The sequence below is a fragment of the Sturnus vulgaris genome, chromosome 11 (assembly GCF_052056855.1).
Source record: "Sturnus vulgaris isolate bStuVul1 chromosome 11, bStuVul1.hap1, whole genome shotgun sequence".
NCBI classification, from domain to species: Eukaryota; Metazoa; Chordata; class Aves; order Passeriformes; family Sturnidae; genus Sturnus; species Sturnus vulgaris.
The window spans coordinates 1,005,871-1,014,058 of NC_142253.1; positions in this window are offsets into that span (position 1 = coordinate 1,005,871).

The window sequence follows — 8,188 nt, forward strand, 5'->3', positions numbered from 1 at the left end:
TGTGGCACTGGGTGCCATGGTTTAGGTGAGGTGTTGAGATGGGTTGGACTTGATGATCTTGGAGATCTCTTCCAACCCAGTGGTTCTGTGATATCCATGGGTATCCCCCAGCTCCAGGGACCCCTCTGAGCATTTGGGAATTCAAGGGGCACAGCAGAGCTGGAGCCTTTGGATGAAATTCCTTGCTGCTGCCTCGGTGCCAGGGCAGGGGTGGAACTGCCTGGAACCCCTGGCACTCACAGAGGGGCAAGAAAAGACAGTGCTGGAAAAAACTGGGCGGTGGGGAAGGGCTGGGGGCATCCTCGAGTGCCTTAAATCCCATTTTATTTCAATAAATTCCTTTTCCTCATTCCAGGGTGGCACATCCACTGTCAGATTCCCAGCCTGTTTTACTCACATCCAAGCCCATCCCCTCCCTCCTTGCCCTTGGGGAGATCAAATTCCTGCCAAACCCTGCTGGGATGGGGCACAAACAGGAGGCACCGGCAGGTTGGAAATAGAACTTGGAGGGGAAAAAAAATTAAAAAAAAAAATAAAAAAAAGAGAGCTCTTGCAAGATAAAACACACCTTGAAATCCTCGGGAAGCAGCTCGAGCTCTGCATCCACCACAGCTGCCACGTCTGCACGGGAAATATTGGATTTCTCCATCTGAACACGTTGACATTTCAGCAGCAAGGAATGGGCTCAGCACTCCCAGCCCCTCCTGAGGAATTCTCGAGACACCAGCCCTGAGAAGAACACGATTTCAGAGAGGAATATTTGTTGAAATTCGTAGCATATATGACATTTTCTGTTTTCTCTCTCTCTACAAAGGTGAAAATCTCCTGGCCATACATGAAACAAAGCAGCCTTTCCCTGCTCTTCCTGAAATCATGAAAATCTCTTTATTCTCTTCTCTTTTTCCTCTGATTAAAGCCCACTGTGAAAAGACTTCCTAGTGTGCACCATTAAATTCAAAATGGGAGCAACAAATAGGTAAAATTTTAGAACACGCTGTATTTAAACTATTTTAAGTCTTTCAATGAGTTTAAAACTCAATGTTTAACAACCTTTTCATGTATTTAACAAGCAATGAGGAGAGTTTTAAATCAAAGTTCCCATTTCCACCAGAGGAATCTCCAGCTGTTGAATGAGAAGTGGCTCAGCAAGACTTGCTTGAATATTCAGAGTGATCTGCAGAAGATCCCAGTATCACTAGAGATGATACATGAATATCAGTGGATAATATGAGGTAATTACAGGGATTATCCCACCCCTGGGACAAAAAAAAAAAAAAAAAAAAAAAGCGAATTTCAAGCACTCTTTAATCTCAGTGGGACAGGATGAACGTGATGATAACCATATTTTGTTCAAAAGAATTACTTGCACTAATTAAAGATGAAGGTGGCAGTTCAGAATCCATTCCTGACTGTCATTTCAGGTGTCACATCAATCTATTCCACTGAGAAAATCACAATCCAAATGCTCTCTCAGTCCCAGCAAGCCAATCTGTGCTAGAAAAATCACTTTGCTGCTGCTGCTGAGAGTTTTCTTTTTGGCTCTCTGGTGAAGCACAATTGCCAACCCCACAGAACAAAGGAAAATGCGTTTTTTTAGGTAAAAATACACTAAAAATACACCTGAGCATGGGCTGTGTGTGGCACAGGAGGTCAAACCACCTTCAAAATTGCCAGGGAGTGTCCAGGAGCCAGCCTGGATCCATCCCAGGCATCTCAGGTGTGCAGAGGTGAAATGCAGGGCACACACCTGAGGCTCACCTGGACTCCTGGGCACCTCAATATTTCTGTGTATCCCCCGAGATATTCGAAGCAAGAAACGTTGCAAGGATCGTTCTCCTTGCACCCAGCCTGGGCTGGGATGGTTGGGATTTTTAATATTCCCAAAGCACTTGGTGCAAACAGCTTGGTGTTAAATTGGGGCTTTATCCCCATAACTCACGTGGGGTGGGAATTCCCATCATTCACGGAATTTCCTGGGAATTCCTGCAGGAGCACAGCTGGAGATCGGGTGAGGAAACGTGAGGAAATCCTTCTGGAGATGTTCAAAATTCCCAGGGACCTCCCAATTCCCCAAGAACTCCTGAAAACATTGGATGATCCACGAGGAGCTCTGCAATCCCAACCCTCCCCAGAGCAGCAGACTGAGCCAGGTTTTTTGGTTTTGTTTTTTTTGCTCAAGGGAAAATACTGCTTAAAGTTTTGGTAACTTATCCATAAAAATAAATCCTGCAGCTTTCTGGATGGCAGAGCAGTGCCTGGAGAAGGCTCTGAGCCACGAGCAGGGCTGGGGGAACACGGATCCTGCCTGTGCCAAAAATCCAGACACACAAAACCCCCCGAGCTGCCAGCAGGGCTCAGGCTCTTCTTGGCAGCACAAAGGGAAAATTGGAATTTTTCTGACCCCCCTGAAATGTCCCACAACCAAATAAACCAACCCAAGGAAAGCCTCGAGGAGCAGCTGCTGGGGTTGTTACCAATCCATTCCCCAAATTCCTCTTCTGAGGCTCCATTTGAAGGAGCAACAAGAGATTTGGTTCATTTTTTGGTCAAATTGCATCCATCACATTTCAGCAGCTCCAAGGCCAGGTTGGACATCGGGGTTTGGAACAACCCAGGGACAGTGGAAGGTGTCCCTGCCATGGCAGGGGTGGCACTGGGAGATCCTAAATGTCCCTTCCCACCCAAACCAGCCTGGAACTGTGTGATTCTATTTGTAAAAATTTTTAAAAGCTACCAAATAAGCCCTAAATCTATTTGCACTGGATTAAACCAGTTATTTTTGTTAGCACAGACAGCTGGAATAAATATGGACAGCCACAGAAGTTGTGTGGGACAGAAAAAACTAGTTCTTATTTGAGTGAAATAAAAACAATAATAATGAATTTGATTACCAGTAGTGTATGAGCAATCCTTTTCCTTCCTCGAGTTCCCTGCCTCATGTAAAAATGATTAAAAGTATGATTTACTAGGCAGTCTGTGGATTTAACTACCATTACCAAATGGCAGCCATGGTTTATGAGCAGTTAAAATGCAAATATTTGTTATCCCATCTCACAGTTGGGTTTGGTTTTACTGCACAGTCATCATTAAGCTGCAGTACAAGGGTTGCTGTATCTTAGTTAGCAAAAATCCCCAAAATAACAAAAAAACCCCCAAACACCAACCACTCATTTATTCAGCATGAATTTATATTCATGGTCGAATATATAATGCACTTTCCATGAATATTCTTCATTACCTGTCTCCACAAAGGTTCTGCCTGATAAATTAATTAGCTCTGAAGGAAACAAATTCAAAGAAAGAGGAAAAAACAAATTCCACTTCGGATTTTCCTTTTCCCCCCCACCTCTCCCACCCAAAATCCTCTCCTGCCCCTGAGGCCCCTCACCTCTGACAGGGATATTTTATATTTTCTATATTTTATACCTCCCAGTCTGCCTGGGGACGTGCTCATTTCCTGAGGTGGAGAAGGAAAACATCCAGAGGCACTGAACACCCAGAATAGGGCAATTAAATGATTTTATGTCCTAATTCTGACACAATAACACAACAGTTATCAGCTAACATGATCTTTAAAGCTGCTTGATCCTTAAAGCGACTTGTAAAGCTTTTATTGAGCAGAATAAATCACCCCAAACCCAGCCACCCTCTCACACAGGCACTGCTTGGGAGCATCTCCGTGTGATCAATCAGGAACAATTTATCAATAACTCTCAGCACACTTCCCCAATTTTTGGCTTACGAAAATGAACTCGCAGGAGAGAGTTCAAATATTTCTCGCAAATTAATTCAAACCCCCACTTGTAAAGGTGCAGCAGAGCCTTTGAAGCAGGAAATTCTGGGTGAGAGGGGCCCATGGGGCAGAGTGACCTGGCAGAGGAGCTCACAGAGGGCAGGGGCTCCACACAGCCCTCACAAGCTGGAGAGGAGGAGATTTCCAGGGAAATTCCTTGGGATTGCCAGGGAGTCCTGCCCTGAGGAATGTTCTACTCAACACCCACACCTCAACCCGTGTCCACAGGACCCCAATAAAATAAATAAAATAAAATAAAAAAAAAAACCTTAAAGCAAAATACCAGGGAAGGGAAAGGTGCACAGATATTCCCAGCACTTCTGAAGGGAAGAACACTTGTCAGAAATGAACAAAACCTGACAGAAATGGAACAAAAACCCCCTCTGTGGTCCAAAAGGCAGGAAAAACAATCGGGAGGAGATTTCCCCTCTTCCTTCTGGAGCACAGAGCAGAGCTGGCACAGGGAAGCATTTCCAGGACTGGAGCTGGCAGAGTTTGCAGCCTCTTGAATTGTGTGAGCGAGCATCAGCTCTGTCTCCACGCTGGGAAATATGAATTAAACCTTTCTGTGGCTGGGATGGAGCTTTTGGGATCACACCTCCTCAACAGCTGTTCTCCAGATGTTCAGAGGCAAACCCCAGTGACAAACGGGGACACTCCTCAGGGAGGGGGGGAGACAAAAATCCTCTGTGCAGCCTCTGCTGCCTCAGAAAACAAACACGATTTTAATCCCCACACAGAGCCTGGCTTCAAGTTCACACACGAGGAAAGCCCTACATTAATCACATCTCTATCCCATATCCCAAATTCCACGTTACCATCAGGTGGAAATATTTGGTTGTGCAGAACTGCCATGGCTTTGACACTGTTTTCCTTTGGGACACTCCCCAAAAATCTAAAATGAAGTCAGGTAATTACAGTATTGATAGCAGACCCCATCACTCATTTATTATCTCTCTGCCTCTGACAGAAACACGTGGAGATTTTCATTAATTCCACTTAACATTTTAAACGTCCTATATGTCTATAAACACGAGGTTCCCTCAAGATGGGTGTTTAACAAGGTGCTAATTGTATTTATTCCTAAAGTGCAGTGCCTGGTTGGAATTCAGCCCAAGCTGGACTGAATTCTGAATTTCTGCAGGTGCCACCCACCAGAAATGGGGGGCATTCATCCCTGCCCAGGAAAAGGGGGTTTGAAGCAAGAATTCAAAGTGCAGCAATATTTTTTAGGATTAAATACCTGGTATTTTTCTACCCAAGGTGGGATGGGAGGAAGAGGGAAGGAAAGTCCACAGATCTGGAGCTGCTGGTTTGCACACACATGAAAGGCCTGTAAATCCCATTTCTGGAGGGGTTGGTAGCCAACATTCCAGCTGGTTGGAGCTCTGCCTGGAATGGATATTTCTTAATGAATCTTTTAAGCAAAAGCCCTGGAACACTCAAAACTCATCTGGAGTGCAGTGAATTGGGAGTTTTATCCAAAGCCTATCAAAGGCTCCCAGCACAGGCACAGTAAGTGGCACATTTAGCTCAGATTATTTATTTCCCCCTGCACAAAATGCAGTTTCCATAAGCAAAGAGCTATTGGATCACTCTTATTTTTTCAAGGGATATTTCACCTGTGTTTCCTAACTTAAATACATTGTTGTCTTGCACTAAAACCCTGGGTTTGGTAAATTTTGCTCTTTGTTTTACTAATTGACATTATTCCCTGTGGAAATGGCTTGAATTTGATGAACAGATGCAACAAGGCTTGGAAATTTGGATCCCAGAAAGGAGCCCAAAAAGTTCCTGAAGTGGATGGCAAGGCAGGACCATATTAGCACCTCAGAAGATAGAATGAGAAGAAAATTACCTTGATTATTTTTTCTTTCATTTGTTATTTATCCTGACATGGATAAAGGTTCAGTGAGGCTGAGGAAAAAACTCCCTCATTGCCAGTTTGCCAGGAGCATTAAGAACCATCCACTTTTGGAATGAATCTTCCCTTCCTTCTTGAATAATTAACTTCTGGTGATCCAACACATCTTTCAGTCTGGTCTAGAAAGCAGGAAAGAAAAAAAAAAAAAAAAGAGAGAAAGGAAAAGGTAAAAAGGTAACAGTGCACTTTTCCATAAAAGAAGAGGAGTTGGTGGTAACTCAGATCAGACAAGGGAACAGCTCCTTGCACAAACATTTGATGCCATGGATTAACACCAATCCCAGATGTCAAACCTGTCCCTAAAGGCTGGACTGGATTTATAGCTGAGGTATTCCATGACCAGGGCTGGGAGGAACAGCACCCAAATTCCCAGATGTGTTTCCCAAGGCACTGCCCTGCTGCAAGGAGCCCTCAGGAGCAGAAATTGCTGCAAGAATCATTGCTGGCTCCCCATCCAGCAGTGCCCTCCTGATCCCTGGGCTTTTCCTGCACGACAGATGGCTCAGCCCCAGCTCCTGCCACAGGTTAAGGATCCCTGGAATTTTCAGAAATTGTCTTTCTGGGTCAGGATGAAGGTGCAGGAGCAATGAGCCCAGCTGTTCTGGGCTGAGTGGAGAACCACAAGAGAGGATAAAGGGCTGGGAAATGCCAGGGCTGGAGCAGGAACAGCCCAGACTCTGCAGCCACAGCCTTCTGCTAATGAATGCCCCAAACCTGGTCTGCACCTCCCTGCACACAGACTCAGCTCCTGCTGCAAGCCAGACCTTCAGCCATGGCACAACAGCCACGGAAAAGCATCAAAAATTTGGTCAAAGAGGACATTGGCCATTTTCTGTGGCAAACCTGTCCATGAGGAGCGGGGGCACTGGATGGACACAAGGGCTGAGTGATTCAAAATGCTCCTACAAAAAGCAAATAAAGAATCCCAGAATGGTTTGGGTTGGAAGGACCTTAAATCCCACCTAGTGCCACCCAGGGACACCTCCCAGTGTCCCAAACCCCAGTGTCCAACCTGGCCTGGGACACTGCCAGGGATCCAGGGCACCCTGTGCCAGCCCTGCCCACCCTGCCAGGGAAGGATTGATCCCCAATATCTAAGCCTCTCTAACTAAACCCACACATAAACCAGGGTGCAGGAAGGGTTGGGAAGCCTGGTGCTATCCATGGACACTGCAGTGCCTGGTCAACACCAAACAAAGTGAGAATTGAAATCAAAATGTCACAGGAATGAGATTCAATAGAAAGCTTTTGTTTGCTTGTTTTTGGGATAAGTGAAAAATCGACATCCCAGTTTCCAGTGAACATCACAGGAGTGCAGTTTAAATCACATTTACACTTCCCCTGTACTTCCAAACCCACACTGAGCAATCTGAAATAGTCTGTAGTAACTTCACCTTCAAGAGAGGGAGACAGGCCATGGCAAACTTAAATATTAGAGGCAACAGAGCCTTAATAGTGGTGAAAAAAGAGTGATACAGATGGCAAAAGTGATGCCAGTAAATCACCTGAGCTTTCCAGAGAAACCCCACTGGAGATGCAGCAAGGCCAGTGAGAGCAGATATTTGAATTCAAAGGGAACTGTAGTGAGTGTTGTAACACACTAAATGTACATCTCCATTTAACTATAAATATTCATTCAGAGGGAGCACACAGTGCTGGGGTAATCACATTTTCACACTGCAAAACAGCCACATTCATCAAGGCTGCTTGGAAGTCATTTCCCATGCACAAACTGGGACAAACTGGTTCCCAGCCCAGTGCTCTGGGGCCACCTGGCTTTGTCCTCAGATGTGGGACAGGTGACATCCCAACCCTGCCAAAGCCAGGGCACAGCTGTGGCTGCCTCACCCTCTGCTGAGTTACAGAACAGGAATAAAACTGGAACAGAGGCAGGGCTGGCTCAGTCTGACAGACCACAGCAAGCTCACAAGTTAATTTCTCTGAAGAAAAAGAATTTAAAAAAAATAAAAATAAAAAATCTGTGTAGCTTCAGCTCCCTCCAGTCCCTCAGGTTTCTGTCAGCCAGAGCTGTGCTCTGACACACAAAGCTTATTCAGGCACGATTTCTTTTTGGTTTCATTCCAAAGCAGCACAGAAATGACTTTTACCTGCAGAGAAAATTCAAACCTTCCAGCAAAGCTCTCACCCCATTTGGGACACGTTTACTGCAAGAGATGCATCTGTGCTGAGGGCTTGGGATCCTTGCCTTGACTTTTTGATGTCCAAAAAAGAAACAGCTGCAGGCAGCAGGAGGAATTCTGCTGTCCATGGTCGTGACAGCACCGAGGCTTCAGGGATGTGCTGGTCCTGGTGCTGGTACCAGTGCAGGTACTGCTGCTGGTCTAAGAGTCAATCCAGAGTTTTCCTCGTTTGCCTCATGAGGATAGAGATGATCCCAAGGATCCCCACCCGAGTCTGGACAGGAGTTCTGGCCTGGCTGGGGTGGATGCTGGCCCAGGGACTGTGTGCTG